Below are 19,976 nucleotides of genomic sequence, written 5' to 3' on the forward strand. Positions count from 1 at the left end.
CCACACAATTCAGTCCAATGTCTTGTGCTGTTTGATGGATCTGCTGGCATTTTTAACCATTAGTGTTTCCATAAGCTGCTGAAGGAACCATCCTGGGATATGTCGTAAATCACTCACACGGCCACGTATGATGTCTGTTACAGTGGCAAACCCTGAGAATTATTCTATTTACCTTTAGTCATGAAGCAGTAATGGTTAGCCAGTGCTCATTGACATCATCCACCACTTGCTATTTATTACCCGGACATGACAGGATTCTAGCTGCAACTCCATTTTGGGTAATGTGGGGAATAGTTAGATTATGCATGACTTAAGTGCCTTATATATGGATGTCAGGTATCAGCAGTGCACTATTTTTATTATTGTTCATTTATAAAGTGCCAAAGTATTCTGTGGCGCTGTACAGAGTAAGAAACAAAACATGAGGTATATAATGATACAGACAATGGAATACACAAAATATAGACATTGGTACATAATACAGAATTAATAGATATAATTACAGTGATGATGAACAAAATAGATACAGTAGTAAATTCCAAGACACAAAAGGTGAGAGAACCCTGCCCCTGTGAGCTTACAATCTAAAGAAAGAAGGAGGAAACAAGAGCTGGGGTACTCTACAATATGTATACCTAGAGGCAGTGTGTTTTATAGGTTATAATTAGTAAGGAGTACAACTTGGCTAGAGGTTGAAGGGCCTAAGTATACGTTTTGAGGGAGCGCTTACATTTAGAGAGTGATTTAGCTAATACTTGTTTTTTGTAGTTCCCTAAAAGACGTCTGAACACTTGTGTGATCAAACCAGGTACCCAGGGAAATTTTGATAACAGCAAATCTACTATTGTCCAGCACTGCATAACATGTTGACGCTTTATAAATACAATAAATAATAATAATAACAATACTATATTCTTACATAAGTAGGGCTAAGTAGGGAGCACTTTAGAAGAAACACAGTATGTTAAGAGTTAAGGGGCCCATACACTCAGTCGATTTTCTGGCCGATCGATCAAAATCGATCGATTGCATAACGGTTGACCGATCGACCGATTGGTGGCCGATTTCGATCGATTTCAATCGATCTGGCAGGGTGGAAAATCTAGGTTGATCTGTTGAGATTGCTTATCATTTTGCATTGGCCCTAATGGAAATCTGATGGCAAAAAAATGCCATCAGATCGATTTTCAATAGATTTCAAAGTGAAATCTATTGGAATTCTAATCCTAGTAAAAAATGTTCCTAAACACATCAGATAGATAAGAAATCTATCTGATGATCTATCTGCTGCTAATCTAACGAGTGTATGGCCACCTTTAGGCAGGAACGTCTAGACCAGGCATGGGCAAACTTGGCCCTCCAGCTGTTAAGGAACTACAAGTCCCACAATGCATTGCAGGAGTCTGACAGCCACAGTCATGAATCATAAAGGCAAATGCATTATGGGCCTTGTAGTTCCATAACAGCTGGAGGGCCGAGTTTGCCCATGCCTGGTCTAGACTATTGAGATGGAGTTGTGGCCTAGTTATGAGCTTGTGTGCTCTTTTGGTGGTTATTAGGGGCTGGCCCCTTCACCAATCTGATTAGGAGTGTTAACTCGGATAAGGCATGTTATCTCTGATAAGGTGTGTTAACTCTGATAAGGCATGCTATTTGTCTTAGTGAATCAAGCCCTATATTCCTAAAAATACTTTGTGCAAGTGTAACTATAAAGGTGGCCATACACTCATTAGATTAGCAGCAGATAGATCATCAGATAGATTTTCTGATCTATCCGATGTGTTTAGAAACATTTTTTACTAGGAACAGATTTCCAATAGATTTCAGTATGAAATCTTTTGAAAATCGATCCGATGCCATTTTTTCCCATCAGATTTCCATTAGGTCCAATGCAAAATGATAAGCAATCTCAACAGATCGACCTAGATTTCCCAGCATGTCAGATCAATTGAAATCGATCGAAATCGGCTGCAAATCGATCGGCCGGTCAATTGATTTGCGATCGATCGGCTGCTAATCGGCTCAGTGTATGGGACCCTTAAGAATTAGTGCTGTATTGAGGACAAAGGGTAGTCACATCAAATATTGGTTTGATGTATATTGTTCCTCTGTTAGATCACTTCACATTTTATAAATTGTACTTTAGGTTACTTGGTGAATTCCAATTCTAGCTTATTTTTATTTATTAATTATGCACATCCTTTATAGATCCTTTTTACTCAAACTGTAAGGAGTGACATTTTCACAAAGCATCTTGTGATCCAGTGCCTGGCTTTTGGCAGCTACAGACCCCAGATCCTTGTGCTCTAATACAGAGTCTATGACATGAGTGCAGTGATTGCGTCTGTTGTCGTGTTTAGAAATGTTGCCTTGTTCTATACATCCAGCACTGCATCTGCTCACCTTAAGGCCTCCTTTCCACGAACTGTTGAGAGCTGTGTGCTCAGCAAGCAGTTACCAGGCAGAAGTAAGCAGCTATCATGGAGCAACAAGCAGTTACTAGGCAGCAGTGAGCAGTTGAGAGAGTTTGAGAGGCATTTCACTGCCTATCAGCGGTCCGTGGAAAAGAGGCCTGAGACAATGTTTCTAGGTAAGGAAGCTCTTCTTTGTGAAACACTTCCATAGACTGGAGGCTGTATTCACACTGTGCGCGTCGCATAACACATGAGTTACAATGTGTGTGGACTGCAATGGGCACTAGACATCCACTTACTACAAGCTTGATATGGAGCAAGTTAGCATAACGTGATCAGTTACAACGCAGTAGAGTGAAGCGGCCGATGGAATTAAATGGTCAGTGACATGCAGCATTATTCTGCAACGCAACTGATATAGTCTAAAATGTGCATTACTTATTGAAATGTGTTTGAAATATTTAATTCCCTTGCTTGAGATCTGTTTTGAAAGGTTGTGAAAAATAGCCCATGGTGGCTTTGTGTAATTTCATAACTTTGAAGAATGCTTAGTTAACCCCCTAAAGGACCAGAGACAGCTGGTACAAAAACCGGCCTCACCGACGTCACACAGCACAGACCTGTCGCTCTCGCCATTTGCGCCACTCTCCCGTCACTGAAGCCCACTTGCTCTGCTGTCGCTATGACAGCAGAGCTCTATGAGCTGGTCAGGAGCCAAAGTCATTGGCTCTTGATCCTGTGATCACTGTGATCACTGGCCGTCTCACGGAGCTCTGCCGTCTTGGCACCGACGGGAGAGTGGCGCAATAGGCGGTAACGTACAGTGCGGTAATTGAAATCTACGCTCTGGCAGGGATAACAGGTCCCAAACAGGGTGTAGATTTAAATTACCAATGTCCGGAAGCGGTTCAGTTTGTTCTTCCCACCTCTTCCAATTTTGTCCAAGAACATCAGAAATGTGTCCCATTGGGACCCTTTTTTATTGTAGTCGCCTGTTCTTCTGTTCTGGAGCTTTCAATTACTCATCTAAATACATTAGTCAAATTCCAGACAGCTAGCTGAAGAGCAACACTCACACCTTAAAATATAATGAAAACTTTGCCAACTGATAATTTTTTGAAGGACAAAATATTAAAGCAAACCTGTCATGTGGCCATTGCACAAGAGCAGCTGAGAGGCTGTGAAATCACTGCCTTCAGCTGCCAGTATGAAAGAGCCTTAACTCCAAGTAATAGCAGCACCCACACTGGTCTGTAATTAACTCCCTCAAGAGCGGCTTCTGATCACGTGACCAAAACTTCAAGACAGCACTTTGTAGCTGCAGAAGCATCATTTTACACGAGGTGGTAAGATACGAACAGTCAGAGTGTTATTCTGTTTTCAGATCCGTGTCTGGAGGTGGAGGTTAAAATATACATTTTCTTTTCAGTCTGCAGCCAGCTTTAAATTTCTAAAATATAAAAAAAACCAAAATGTTAGAATGTTGCTTTCTTGTAACCCTGACAACAGTCTTATCCGATTGGCTCTCTGGTTTGCCTAGGAGTCTTCAAGGAGAATGAAAGAGAATTTCCACATCTTTTATGCTGTTGTGCGGTTTACTGCAGTCAGCGTTTTTACACATCATCAGTCAGTGTTGTGAGACAGGGAAACCTGCCATCTCTGTAGATTTTCAGCGTTGTTAACTATCAGGGATGATCAAAAAGCGTGAGTAATATGTAAATTTCGCCTTGACGGCAGCTAGAATTTGCATTGGGTGGAACGGAGCTTTGTGCGGAGCAAATCAAATTTGGAAACAACCGATCAATTAACTGGCAGCTGATTTGGGAACTGCAGATTAACTGCTGCTTAACTGATTACCAGTTCCAAAATCTGATTAGCTACGTTCTTGCAGCTCTGTTTTTCTTGCTGATGTTCTGGCGGCTGTGGTCGAAGAACCAGAATTTGCACATTCATCAGACTTTTTCCTCATCACCGATGGTAAACAATACCGGAGAGTAAATGTTGGTTCACAGCAAGAGTGCTTTTGAGTGCTTTTCAAAATGCCCAGGTTTGGAAAAAGCGCTTGGCTAATGCAGCCCTATGAGGGTGTTCCCACAGATGCGCTTGGATTTGTTTAAACTTTCTGCGTGTATAATTTTTTGGAGTGATTTCGCTTAAATAAATGTGCAAAAATGCACATTCATTCAAAAACTGCTCTGAGCATCGCTTTGCAATCGCAATCACACTCGCTACCTGTTAGTTTTGCAATGTTAAAGCGGTTTAACACCCAGCATTACAACTTTGCTTTAAAAGATTGCTTACAGCTTACAAACTATTATGCCAGATTTTTTTTTAAGCAGAAATTCACTGAATGGGTTAAACATGACATTTTAGTGTTGGATTTAACTAGGAATCCGCATCCGTTCTTATCTTTTAGTTACAAATGTATCTTTATTTGGAATACAAATAGACCTTTGAAAAGCCTGCCGGGGAAGCCCTCTTTGTTCTCTCAGAGCAGTGTTTGTTTGTTACATTGTAGACAGATACATTTGTAACTAAACAAGCAAGCACAGAGTAGGATTTCTAGCTAAATGCAGCACTAAAATGTCATGTTTAATCCATTCAGTAGATTTCTGATAAAAAAAAAATCTGGCATAATAGTTTATAAGCTGTAAGCAATCTTTTAAAGCAAAGTTGAAATGCTGGGTGTTAGACCACTTTAACCACTTCGCATCCAGACCTTGTTTTCCCCTTATTGACCAGAGCAGTTCTTACGCTTTAGCGGTGTCCCTGTTTAATCACCAATAACTTCACCTGTACTCGTGCCACTTAAATGATCTATATATCGTTTTTTTCAAGACAAACTAAGCTTTCATTGGGGGGTATTTGGTCCCAAATAAAATGTTCCCCTCTATGCATTTTAATGGGAAAAAGGGGGGAAAAATAAAAAAATTCATTATTTCTCAATTTTGATCAATTTCTGTTTAAAAATAAAAATTGCGATTGACATAAAAACGGTGCCACCAGTTAAAGTCGCCCCAGTATAGATATCCAGAAGTGTCCCCAGTATCAACCCCCCCCCCCCATACAGCCAGATGTGTCCCTAATATCAGCCCCCCCCAGCATAGCCAGATGAGTCCCCTGTGTTTGCCACCCCTAGAATAGATTGACAGATGCACCCCCAGGAATAGTGCCCCTCTTTATAGCCAGATGTTTCCCCGGGATCAGGATTACCCCATTATAGCCAGATGTACCCCCAGGATTAGTGCTGCCCCCCATTATAGCCAAATGTGCCCCCAGTATTACATTATGGGCCCCCCCAGGTGCCCAGATGTGCAAAATTTGTAACCCCCCTCCCCTTTGTTAATAATATGTCCCCCAGTAACTTTTAATACCCCCCATTGCATTTCCCCCCCTCCCCCCAAGAATCCATAGCCAGATCCCCCCTTCCCCCCCCCCAGGCAGCCCCCTCCGTGCAGAAATAGTTAATAAAAATGCACAAGCAAGCAGCCACACTCACCTACCTCGGTCCTGCGACGATCCTGAAGCCTGATCCTCCGATCACCGCTCTGCAGCCAGCCGCATATTGCCGGTAACCCGGGTCCCGGCTTGATGACGTCATCAAGCCGGGACCCGGGTTTCTGGCAATATGCGGCTGACTTCAGAGCGGTGATCGGAGGATCAGGCTTCAGGCTCGTCGCAGGACCGAGGTAGGTGAGTGTGGCTGCTTGCTTGTGCATTTTATTAACTATTTCTGCGCCGAGAGGGACAAATGAAGGATCGCTGCAGTTCACTACTGCAGCGATCATTCATGGGAGGAGGGTATACTAATTGGCCAAAAGGGAACATGTTCCCTTCCACCAATTAGTAATGCAGCTGACAGTGCCGGAGGGTGCGCTCTGCAGCGCACCCGACCGTGCACAGCAGGGCTGCAAGAAGGTCAGTATATCTACGTGGCTGTGGCTTGGAGGGTGCCACAGCTGACGTAGATATACTGTAGCAGTGGGGAAAGTGGTTAAGTAAGCTTTCAAGAGACTGCAGATTTCTTTTGTCACAACCCTGAATAATAATGTAGTTTTAGCAGACTGATCCTCCACTTAGCACTTTCTATCAGGTAAGGTGTGGCCTGACTGCACTATGATATGGCTGTTTCCTGCAACCATAAAAATCTTTATAATGTATAAGGCAAGCCTAAAGCTAAATACTCACCTAACGATGGATCATGGAACCTCACAGCGATGTCTCCCGACGAACAAGGTTCCTAAATCCATCTTCCTACCCGCGGGAACACACTACATTACGTGACGGCACACTACAGGTGCGAAATAGAGGTCAAACGATTGCGGTACTTTGAGTGGAAGTCGTTGGGGATCTTACAGATCCAATCCGCCATGACAGTCGTTATCGCCACGTGTTGCCAGACATCGTTCATGTGATCGCTCGCCTGTACCCACATCGCAAGATTGTGGAAATGATCGCTTGTCACTCAAAAAAATTGGCAGTCGTCAGAAAAATTGCAGTTAAAATTGCATAGTGGGTACAGGCCTTAAAGGGACACTTAAGTCAAACGAAAAAGAGTTTTACTCACCTAGGGCTTCCAATAGCCCCCTGCAGCTGTCCGGTGCCCTCGCCATCTCCCTCCGATCCTCCTGGTCCCGCCGGCAGCCACTTCCTGTTTCGGTGACAGGAGCTGACAGGCTGGGGACGCGAGTGATTCTTCGCGTTCCCAGACACATTAGCACCCTCTATGCTGCTATATGGTATATGATATATGCTATAGCAGCATAGATGGCGCTATTGTGGCCAGGAACGCGAAGAATCACTTGCGTCCCCAGGCTGTCAGCTCCTGTCACCGAAACAGGAAGTGGCTGCCGGCGGGGCCAGGAGGATCAGAGGGAGACGGCGAGGGCACCGGACAGCTGCAGGGAGCTATTGGAAGCCCCAGGCGAGTAAAACTCATATTTTTTTTTTTACTTAAGTGTACCTTTAAAGAGACACTGAAGCGAAAAAAAATTATGATATTATGATTTGTATGTGTAGTACAGATAAGAAATAAAACATTAAGATCAGATACATCAGTCTAATTGTTTCCAGTACAGGAAGAGTTAAGAAACTCCAGTTGTTATCTCTATGCAAAAAAGCCATTAATCTCTACGACTTTCAAAGTCGTGGAGAGGGCTGTTTTCTGACTTTTATTATCTCAACTGTTCCTGAACTATTTACTTTTCTCTGCCAGAGGAGAGGTCATTAGTTCACAGACTGCTCTGAAAGAATCATTTTGAATGCTGAGTGTTGTGTAATCTGCACATATTATAGAATGATGCAATGTTAGAAAAAACACTATATACCTGAAAATAAAAATATGAGAATATTTTCTTTGCTGCTAATCTTCTAGTAATTATTCATAGTACACAACCAATTCACTATATCATATTTTTTTTTCGCTTCAGTGTCTTTTTAAAGAGAAACCGTGACCAAGAATTGAACTTTATCTCAATCAGTAGCTGATACCCCCTTTTACATGAGAAATCTATTCCTTTTCAAAAACGGATCATGAGGGGGCTCTGTATGGCCGATATTGTGGTGAAACCCCTCCCACAGGAAACTCTGAGGACCATGGTCCTCGCAGTTTCCTGTCTGTGAACCTAATTGCATTGTGGGAAATAGCTGTTTACAGCTGTTTCCAACTGCAAGCAGCAGCTACATCACCTGCCAGCAGTAAAAATATCACCATATGATAAATGTCAGAATGTAAATCAGGGAGAAGAAGGGTTTTACAATGGGCAAACACTGACTAAATCATTTATACATAATTATGGTAAAAATGAAGCACTTTTTTTATTACATTATGTTCACTGGAGTTCCTCTTTAAAGAGAACCCGAGGTGGGATTTAATTATGTTACTGGGGCACAGAGGCTGGTTGTGCACACTAAGACCAGCCTCGGGTTCTCTTTAAGGGCTCTTTCACACCAGGACGTTACAGGCGCACGCAGCCCACCGCACAGCACTACAAAGTCAATGAGGCTGTTCACACTGCCCACGTTGCGATACACAGTAACGCTGCACGTTCGGGCAAAGTGCAGCGTACTGTGCGTTCTGAGCGGCTTAAGCCGCGTTAGACTGTTTGCACATGCTCAGTGGGGGGGGCGAGAGGAGGCGGGGAGATGCCGCTATAGTAGCCTCACACATGGCTACGTAATATGCACTGCACTGGCGGCTGCTGATTGGCCGGCGGGACCACGTGATGCGGAGTGTCTCACTCCGCATCACGAGGACCCGCCGGCCAATCAGCGCCACTCTGGCAGATCTTATGCGGATAGAGCCGCCTAACGCGGCTCACTATAACGTCCTCTCCCGCACCACCATGCGTTGCGTTAGGGGCACGTTATGCGACCTTAACGTCCCCTCTAACGCAACGTCCTGGTGTGTAAGTATCCTAAGGGTCTTTCCACACTGAGTCCGTTGCATCGCAAAGGACAATATCACGGAAATGAGACATGATGCAATTATACACCTACATTGAGATCTTTTAGAGCAGAGAGAAAGTTCTGAGTTCAGGTCCTCATTAACCACTTGAGGACCGTGGGCTTTACCCCCCTTAAAGACCAGGCACTTTTTTTCCATTCAGACCACTGCAGCTTTCACGGTTTATTGCTCGCTCATACAACCTACCACCTAAATGAATTTTGGCTCCTTTTCTTGTCACTAATAAAGCTTTCTTTTGGTGCTATTTGATTGCTGCTGCGATTTTTACTTTTTATTATATTCATCAAAAAAGACATGAATTTTGTCAAAAAAATGATTTTTTTAACTTTCTGTGCTGGCATTTTTCAAATAAAGTAAAATTTCTGTATACATGCAGCACGAAAAATGTGGACAAACATGTTTTTGATTAAAAAAAAGCCTATATTTATTGGTTTGGGTAAAAGTTATAGCGTTTACAAACTATGGTGCAAAAAGTGAATTTTCCCATTTTCCAGCATCTCTGACTTTTCTGACCACCTGACATGTTTCATGAGGGGCTAGAATTCCAGGATAGTATAAATACCCCCAAAATGACCCTATTTTGGAAAGAAGACATCCCAAAGTATTCAGTGAGAGGCATAGTGAGTTCATAGAAGATATTTTTTGTCACAAGTAAGTGGAAAATGACACTTTGTGACAAAAAAAGAAAAAAAAGTTTCCATTTCTTCTAATTTGCGACAAAAAAAAAATGAAATCTGCCACGGACTCACCATGCCCCTCTCTGAATACCTTGAAGTGTCTACTTTCCAAAATGGGGTCATTTGTGGGGTGTGTTTACTGTCCTGACATTTTGGAGGGTGCTAAATTGTAAGCACCCCTGTAAAGCCTAAAGGTGCTAATTGGACTTTGGGCCCCTTAGCGCAGTTAGGCTGCAAAAAAGTGCCACACATGTGGCATTGCCGTACTCAGGAGAAGTAGTATAATGTGTTTTGGGGTGTATTTTTACACATACCCATGCTGGGTGGGAGAAATAACTCTGTAAATGGCAACTGTTTGATTTTTTTTTACACACAATTGTCAATTTACAGAGATATTTCTCCCACTCAGCATGTGTATGTGTAAAAATACTCCCCAAAACACATTATACTACTTCTCCTGAGTACGGCGATACTACATGTGTGGCACTTTTTTGCACCCTAACAGCGCCAAGGGGCCCAAAGTCCAATGAGTACCTTTAGGATTTCACAGGTCATTTTTGTTTCAAGACTACTCCTCACGGTTTAGGGCCCCTAAAATGCCAGGACAGTATAGGAACCCCACTAATGACCCCATTTTAGAAAGAAGACACCCCAAGGTATTCCGTTAGGAGTATGGCGAGTTCATAGAAGATTTTATTTTTTGTCGCAAGTTAGCGGAAATAGATTTTAATTGTTTTTTTTCACAAAGTGTCATTTTCCGCTAATTTGTGACAAAAAATAAAATCTTCTATGAACTCACCATACTCCTAACGGAATACCTTTGGGTGTCTTCTTTCTAGAATGGGGTCATTTGTGGGGTTCCTATACTGCCCTGGCATTTTAGGGGACCTAAACCGTGAGGAGTAGTCTTGAAACCAAATGTCGCAAAATGACCTGTGAAATCCTAAAGGTACTCATTGGCCTTTGGGCCCCTTAGTGCACTTGGGGTGTAAAAAAGTGCCACACATGTGGTACCGCCGTACTCAAGAGAAGTAGTATAATGTGTTTTGGGGTGTATTTTTACACATACCCATGCTGGGTGGGAGAAATAGCTCTATAAATGACAATTGTTTGATTTTTTTTTTACACACAATTGTCCATTTACAGAGATATTTCTCCCACTCAGCATGGGTATGTGTAAAAATACACCCCAAAACACATTATACTACTTCTCCTGAGTACGGCGATACCACATGTGTGGCACTTTTTTGCACCCTAACTGCGCTAAGGGGCCCAAAGTCCAAAGAGTACCTTTAGGATTTCACAGGTCATTTTTGTTTCAAGACTACTCCTCACGGTTTAGGGCCCCTAAAATGCCAGGGCAGTATAGGAACCCCACTAATGACCCCATTTTAGAAAGAAGACACCCCAAGGTATTCCGTTAGGAGTATGGTGAGTTCATAGAAGATTTTATTTTTTTGTCACAAGTTAGCGGAAATTGATTTTAATTGTTTTTTTTTCACAAAGTGTCATTTTCCGCTAACTTGTGACAAAAAATAAAATCTTCTATGAACTCACCATACTCCTAACCGAATACCTTTGGGTGTCTTCTTTCTAGAATGGGGTCATTTGTGGGGTTCCTATACTGCCCTGGCATTTTAGGGGCCCTAAACCGTGAGGAGTAGTCATGAAACCAAATGTCGCAAAATGACCTGTGAAATCCTAAAGGTACTCATTGGACTTTGGGCCCCTTAGCGTACTTAGGGTGTAAAAAAGTGCCACACATGTGGTACCGCCGTACTCAGGAGAAGTAGTATAATGTGTTTTGGGGTGTATTTTTACACATACCCATGCTGGGTGGGATAAATATCTCTGTAAATGACAATTGTTTGATTTTTTTTACACACAATTGTCCATTTACAGAGAGATTTCTCCCACCCAGCATGGGTATGTGTAAAAATACACCACAAAACACATTATACTACTTTTCCTGAGTACGGCGGTACCACATGTGTGACACTTTTTTGCAGCCTAGGTGCGCTAAGGGGCCCAACGTCCTATTCATAGGTCATTTTGAGGTATTTGTTTTCTAGACTACTCCTCACGGTTTAGGGCCCCTAAAATGCCAGGGCAGTTTAGGAATCCCACAAGTGACCCCATTTTAGAAAGAAGACACCCAAAGGTATTCTGTTAGGTGTATGGCGAGTTCATAGAAGATTTTATTTTTTGTCACAAGTTAGTGAAAAATGACACTTTGTGAAAAAAAAACAATAAAAATCAATTTCCGCTAACTTTTGACAAAAAATAAAATCTTCTATGAACTTGTCATACACCTAACAGAATACCTTGGGGCGTCTTTTTTTCTAAAATGGGGTCACTTGTGGGGTTCCTATACCACCCTGGCATTTTACGGGCCCAAAACCGTGAGTAGTCTGGAAACCAAATGTCTCAAAATGACTGTTCAGGGGTATAAGCATCTGCAAATTTTGATGACAGGTGGTCTATGAGGAGGCGAATTTTGTGGAACCGTTCATAAGCAGGGTGGCCTTTTAGATGACAGGTTGTATTGGGCCTGATCTGATGGATAGGAGTGCTAGGGGGGTGACAGGAGGTGATTGATGGGCATCTCAGGGGGTGGTTAGAGGGGAAAATAGATGCAATCAATGCACTGGGGAGGTGATCGGAAGGGGGTCTGAGGGGGATCTGAGGGGTTGGCCGAGTGATCAGGAGCCCACACGGGGCAAATTAGGGCCTGATCTGATGGGTAGGTGTGCTAGGGGGTGACAGGAGGTGATCGATGGGTGTCTCAAGGTGTGATTAGAGGGGGGAATAGATGCAAGCAATGCACTGGCGAGGTGATCAGGGCTGGGGTCTGAGGGCGTTCTGAGGGTGTGGGCGGGTGATTGAGGGCCCTAGGGGCAGATAGGGGTCTAATCTGATAGGTAGCAGTGACAGGGGGTAATTGATGGGTAATTAGTGGGTGTTTAGGGTAGAGAACAGATGTAAACACTGCACTTGGGAGGTGATCGGACGTCGGATCTGCGGGCGATCTATTGGTGTGGGTGGGTGATCAGATTGCCCGCAAGGGGCAGGTTAGGGGCTGATTGATGGGTGGCAGTGACAGGGGGTGATTGATGGGTGGCAGTGATAGGGGGTGATTGATGGGTGATTGACAGGTGATCAGTGGGTTATTACAGGGAAGAACAGATGTAAATATTGCATTGGCGAATTGATAAGGTGGGGTCTGAGGGCAATCTGAGTGTGTAGGCGGGTGATTGAGTGCCCGCAAGGGGCAGATTAGGGTCTGATCTGATGGGTAACAGTGACAGGTGGTGATAGGGGGTGATTGATGGGTAATTAGTGGGTGTTTAGGGTAGAGAACAGATGTAAACACTGCACTTGGGAGGTGATCTGACGTCGGATCTGCGGGCGATCTATTGGTGTGGGTGGGTGATCAGATTGCCCGCAAGGGGCAGGTCAGGGGCTGATTGATGGGTGGCAGTGACAGGGGGTGATTGATGGGTGGCAGTGACAGGGGGTGATTGACAGGTGATCAGTGGGTTATTACAGGGAAGAACAGATGTAAATATTGCACTGGCGAATTGATAAGGGGGGGTCTGAGGGCAATCTGAGCGTGTAGGCGGGTGATTGGGTGCCCGCAAGGGGTTGATTAGGGTCTGATCTGATGGGTAACAGTGACAGGTGGTGATAGGGGGTGATTGATGGGTAATTAGTGGGTGTTTAGGGTAGAGAACAGATGTAAACACTTGGGAGGTGATCTGACGTCGGATCTGCGGGCGATCTATTGGTGTGGGTGGGTGATCAGATTGCCTGCAAGGGGCAGGTTAGGGGCTGATTGATGGGTGGCAGTGACAGGCGGTGATTGATGGGTGATTGACAGGTGATTGATAGTTGATTGACAGGTGATCAGGGGGATAGATGCATACAGTACACAGGGGGGGGGGTGTCTGGGGGGGGGGGTCTGGGGAGAATCTGAGGGGTGGGGGGTGATCAGGAGGGAGCAGGGGGCAGTTTAGGGAATAAAAAAAAATAGCGTTGACAGATAGTGACATGGGTGTTTAGGGGGGTGATTGGGTGCAAACAGTGGTCTGGGGGGTGGGCGGGGGGGGGGGGTCTGAGGGGTGCTGTGGGTGATCAGGGGGCGGGGGGAGAATCAGTGTGCTTGGGTGCAGACTAGGGTGGCTGCAGCCTGCCCTGGTGGTCCCTCGGACACTGGGACCACCAGGGCAGGAGGCAGCCTGTATAATACACTTTGTATACATTACAAAGTGTATTATACACTTTGTATGCGGCAATCCGGGTGTTAGTAACCCGCTGGCGCTTCCGAACGGCCGGCGGGTTACAGCGCGAAGGGGGCGGAGCCAGTCCCCGGCGGAGGATCGCGTCACGGATGACGCGATCGTTCCGCCCATGCCCCTACAAGGACCGCCGCCTCTGGACATGAGCTGGTCCTTGCGGGATCCACTTTCCGGCCGCCCCTGTGCAGTGGGCGGTCGTTAAGTGGTTAAAGCAAACTTGTAATCTAAAAAAAATGAAAGTTAGATTCTTAAGTGGTGGGAAGCCTCTGGTTATCCAAAGTAGGGAAAATAACGAAATCATTAAAATGGCTTTTTTTTTTTACATTATTAATTTGTAAATTATTTAGTCAGTGTTTGCTCACTGTAAAATCTTTCCTCACTCTCAATCACATTCTGACAGGACATTTTTAGTTCAGTCAGTTGTTCGTATACTGAGAGTTCTAAAGCCAAAAAGTTAAACATTGAGTGTGGTGCAGCAGGTTCTGATGCAGTAGCGCACAGCATGCTTTGCATTAACTGGGTAACGCATGTGTTTACAGTGCCAGCAAGGCATTTTTTTATTGTCCTGTAAGCCTCACTGTATGATGTGTGATTTTTCGGCTACGGTGCGTTGCGATCTGATCACAACTGACTCGGTGTGAAAGGGCCCTGAAGGTCACACACAAAACATTTCTTTATATTTATTTTCAATTTGATAATTACAATCAATTTTTCTGATCTACAGTGGCTTGCAAAAGTATTCGGCCCCCTTAAAGTTTTCCACATTTTGTCACATTACTGCCACAAACATGAATCAATTGTATTGAAATTCCACGTGAAAGACCAATACAAAGTGGTGTACACGTGAGAAGTGAAACAAAAATCATACATGATTCCAAACATTTTTTACAAATCAATAACTGCAAAGTGGGGTGTGTGTAATTATTCAGCCCCCTTTGGTCTGAGTGCAGTCAGTTGCCCGTAGACATTGCCTGATGAGTGCTAATGACTAAATAGAGTGCACCTGTGTGTAATCTAATGTCAGTACAAATACAGCTGCTCTGTGACGGCCTCAGAGGTTGTCTAAGAGAATATTGGGAGCAACAACACCATGAAGTCCAAAGAACACACCAGACAGGTCAGGGATAAAGTTATTGAGAAATTTAAAGCAGGCTTAGGCTACAAAAAGATTTCCAAAGCCTTGAACATTACACGGAGCACTGTTCATGCGATCATTCAGAATGGAGTATGGCACAACTGTACACCTACCAAGACAAGGCCATCCACCTAAACTCACAGGCAGAACAAGGAGAGTGCTGATCAGAAATGCAGTCAAGAGGTCCATGGTGACTCTGGACGAGCTGCAGAGATCTACAGCTCAGGTAGGGGATCTGTCTATAGGATAACTATTAGTCATGCACTGCACAAAGTTGGCCTTTATGGAAGAATGGCAAGAAGAAAGCCATTGTTAACAGAAAAGCATAAGAAGTCCTGTTTGCAGTTTGCCACAAGCCATGTGGGGGACACAGCAAATATGTGGAAGAAGGTGCTCTGGTCAGATGAGACCAAAACGGAACTTTTTGGCCAAAATGCAAAACGCTATGTGTGGTGGAAAACTAACACTGCACATCACTCTGAACACACCATCCCCACTTTCAAATTTGGTGGTGGCAGCATCATGCTCTGGGGGTGCTTCTCTTCAGCAGGGGCAGTGAAGCTGGTCAGAGTTCATGGGAAGATGGATGGAGCCAAATACAGGGCAATCTTGGAAGAAAACCTGTTGGAGTCTGCAAAAGACTTGAGACTGGTGCGGAGGTTCACCTTCCAGCAGGACAACGGCCCTAAACATAAAGCCAGGTCAACAATGGAATGGTTTAAAACAAAAAATATCCATGTGCTAGAATGGCCCAGTCAAAGTCCAGATCTAAATCCAATCAAGAATCTGTGGCAAGATCTGAAAACTGCTGTTCACAAACGCTGTCCATCTAATCTGACTGAGCTGGAGCTGTTTTGCAAAGAAGAATGGGCAAGGATTTCAGTCTCTAGATGTGCAAAGCTGGTAGTGACATACCCTAAAAGACTGGCAGCTGTAATTGCAGCAAAAGGTGGTTCTACAAAGTATTGACTCACGGGGCTAAATAATTACGCACACCCCACTTTGCAGTTATTTATTTGTAAAAAATGTTTGGAATCATGTATGATTTTCGTTCCACTTCTCACGTATACACCACTTTGTATTGGTCTTTCACATGGAATTTCAATACAATTGATTCATGTTTGTGGCAGTAATGTGACAAAATGTGGAAAACTTCAAGGGGGCCGAATACTTTTGCAAGCCAGTGTACACCTGTTCAAGAGAGATCTATAAGTGGCACACACTGCGCCTTAATTTTTAAAGAGGAACTGTAGTGAAAATAACTTAATAATTAACCACTTTGCATCCAGACCTTGTTTCCCACTTATGGACCAGAGCAGTTTTTACATTTTAGCTATGTCCCTATTTAATCAGCAATAACTTTATCCCTACTTATGCCACATAAATAAAATATATATTGTTTTTTCAAGACAAACTAGACTTTCATTGTACGGCATTTTTTTCCCTTGAACAATTTTGCTTTCTATGCATTTTAATGGGGAAAAGAGGAAAAAAAATAGAAAAAACACATTATTCCTCAGTTTTACTAATTCCAGCTTAAAAATAAAAAGGGCTACTGTAGATGAAAAACACAAATTTTGTTTGACTATTTCTACCGTTTATCACACAACTTAAATTATGTTCCTATCACAATTTATGAAATTGAAATAATGCTATAGTGTGTATTTTTCACTATGAACTGAGAAAATAAAAGCATTTTTAATAGTAAAAATCAATCTTATTGGTTCAGGGAACATCTATTCCCTTTCACCAATTAGTGCTGCATTAGATAGTGCCAAAGTTGTGCACAGGAACAAGCCCAAACCTGCACATAAAGTAATTATTAATTACAATATTAATTTTTAAACTGTTTAGTCAGTGTTTGCTCACTGCAAAATCTTTCTTAACCCTCAATCACATTTTGACAGGTCTGTCAGCTGTTCGTATACTGAGAGTTCTAAAGCCAATAGAAAATATACCTGGTCTCCCAGAATTCTCTGGGGAAGGCTAGCTAAACAGCCTAGTCTACACATCCCTGGGAGGGCAGGGCTACATACCAATATACAGCAATACATAGATATACAGTAGGAAGTGTTTCTGATGCTGAAACCAGGACAATTAATGTAAAAATGGGTATCCTGAATAATTTACTACATTCTACTACGTGCCACTACGGTGCCTCTTTAAATTCAGAATGATAAAATGCAGAACCCTATAAGGTGTTTAATAAAGAATAAGGTTGTGACCAATTGACTGAAAGAAGTGGAAGAAGTTTTGAATCAGGATGATACCATTTAAATCTTCTTGCTTTTAATGATGGCTAACACGGTACAATACGCTACTTTAGAAATATGGTGATTGTGGATTAAACTGCAATGCCATATAAAGGTGGAGATCATTAAAGTGTACCAGTGAGCCAAAAAAGGTAAAAGTTAAATTCCACAGTAGAAGGAAGCCTCTGGATAATCCACAAGCTTTCCGGATCCTCTTGGACCCCATCATCCCAGCACTGAGACCCTCTAAATGTATTTGATAAGAGATGGTCAACGATGTTCTCACGGCCACATGTTCTTGCGGCCACACTCTTATTCGTATACTGTACAAGCCCCCATGCGCCAGTATGGCTTGCGCCTGCACTCTAGCACAAAGCCGTTCATGCACTGCTTTTTCCTCCACACGCGAGCGGCTTCACGATATTGCACTGCAGGACCGCAACGGCAAAGAAGAGGAGGGGCCCGTCCAGCAGTGGCGTCAAGGAAGACATGGAAAGCCTCTGGATAACCAGCAGCTTCCCACCACTCAAAGTATCTTTCTTTTTTTTTTTTATGCTAGGTACACACCATACAATTTTCTGGCAGATTTACTTGCCAGATCGATTATTTCCAACATACAGTATCCGATCTGAATTTCAATAGATTTTTTGAATTTCTGATTTTTTAAAATCGTTCTCTCGATCATTTTTTTCAATCGATTTTCGTTCAGTTCTATGAAAATTGATCAAAAAATGTTCGAAAAAACAATTACAAAAACAATCGGACAATCGATTGATATTCAGATTGGACATGTTGAAAATAATCGATCTGGCAGGTACATATGTCAGAAAATTGTATGGTGTGTACCTAACATTAGATTAAATACTAAATAATAATAATAAAAATAATAAAATTACAGGTTTGCTTTAAACTGATTGCCACTATTAGGAATATGGTCATCTGAAAATTGCTTTTATTTCTGTAGAATAAACAGCATTTAAATTCTGGCAAATTGAGCTTAATGGCCATCTCCGTAAATAATACATTAAAAGGCTATCTCTTCCTTTTTTATCATGTTTTAGCTATATGCAGGTCCATGCACTTCCCCAGTCTGTAATTTAAATGATGCTGTAGGAGAGGCAGACCTTGAGCTTAGGGTTACAATTCCTTCATGCTCTTCCACTCTGCAAGGCAGTTCATAGGCATGTGAAGTTTGGAGGTGATGTGATAAGCAGTATAAGTGGCACTTCCTGGCCCTTTTCCATTGGCCGTGTTTTGGTAAAACTTTTGTTATGATTGAAAAAATAGCAAATACAATCGTACCGTGAAACCCGTCTGATGCATGAAAACAAAACTGTAAGGCACATATACTCATGTGGGTTCATCCCGCAGCAAGTATGCGAACACGATTTTCAGGGGAAAAGGGCTCTTACGGAATTCAAGGCCTATAACTAACCGCTAAAACTAATTTGTAGGCCGAAAATCATTAGTCAATAAAGATGATCAATGAGATGTTGATTTTTCTGCCTTAAAAGAAAATTACAGACAGTCCCTTACTTACAAACGACTAGAGTTACAGCGCTTCAGAATTACAAACAAAGTTGTATTCATGTAGAAAATAAACAATACTGTTTTGTTTTATTACAGTAAAGCCGCTCCCAGCGGCTTTTTGGTGTCCTCGTACGGCTACCCGATGTGTCACCTGACCACATCAGGTAATGTGACGCATCGAAACAGCTGCTGGGAGCTACAGGACTGAAGCAGAGGAGACTGTGTCATTGAGCAACGACAAAAAAAAATTAAATGTACAAAATAAAATAAAACTGTGAAATATCTAAATAAGTCATTTTAGGAGTAAAGTAAAGGAATCTTGGATATACCAGGGGAGCAATTGGAGAATATTCGGACAAATCAATGAGTTATGGTACTGATCGTGTATTTCCATACTAGTGTAGCAGTTGTAACAATAGAAACAGCAAAGATGGTACACTTTGTAACTTCAGAATTCAACAATGGGTTGGTGGTGGAATTTTCTCACCTGATCCAGTGGTTGGTAACCTCATACGGGTGTGCCAGCGTCCAAGCCCCTTACCTTCGGAAAATCTCTTAGCGTCTGTTCCGGGCATGTTAATCTGTGAGACGGCAGGACAAATTGTAAGTGTAATTTGTGTAATTACATTGTATAATTACAAAGTGTAAATACATTTTCCTGTTTGGCTGACGAAGAGGAGATGGTACCCCCAGGAAACGCGTTGCAAATTTAAATAAAAGTATATGCTTCACACATATGGCAATTCTGCAAGCTTGGACACTAGCACAACTGTACGGGTCTATTAGGTAAGTACATTCCACAGTCAACCGGCCTGTTTTTGACTTCTGAAGTTACTGAGTGTGCTCTCTTTAGCTTTTCTATTGTTAGGAGTAGAAGGATAGATACAATTACTTATCTCATCAGTATATTTTAACCTCAGGTTCACTTTAATGAGTGTCACCAGATTTCACAGCTATAAGCAGTAGGAATAAAAGGGTAGTTTTATCAAATCCAATGCAAGCAAAACTGGAGCACAACTGGTACAGATGCCCAGATCCAGAATTCTGATTGGTCGGGCAGTGCCCTGCACTATCCAGTTTTCCTTGTGTCGATAATTCTACCCAGTAAGGATAGATGAGCATGTTCACCAGCTAACGTGCACTGTTCGCATTTAAGGCAAACTTTAGCTGATGTTCGCGTTCGCCGTATACTTTAACATGGAGC

At 42.8% G+C, this 19,976-nt stretch overlaps 1 long non-coding RNA gene across 2 annotated transcripts in view; it reads right to left on the reverse strand.

Annotated features, from left to right (window-relative positions):
* Positions 1-1,938: 1,938 nt before the first annotated feature.
* The window catches only part of LOC137518943 (uncharacterized), a 30,101-nt gene continuing 12,063 nt past the window's right edge, over positions 1,939-19,976 (reverse strand). For both annotated transcript variants that reach the window (XR_011020933.1, XR_011020932.1), the window contains exons 2-3: positions 19,260-19,353; positions 1,939-3,864 (exon numbers count right to left, since the gene is read on the reverse strand). This is a non-coding gene — a long non-coding RNA (uncharacterized lncRNA). The remainder of the gene's footprint in view (positions 3,865-19,259; positions 19,354-19,976) is intronic.

This window comes from Hyperolius riggenbachi, chromosome 5 (assembly GCF_040937935.1).
Source record: "Hyperolius riggenbachi isolate aHypRig1 chromosome 5, aHypRig1.pri, whole genome shotgun sequence".
Taxonomy (NCBI): Eukaryota; Metazoa; Chordata; class Amphibia; order Anura; family Hyperoliidae; genus Hyperolius; species Hyperolius riggenbachi.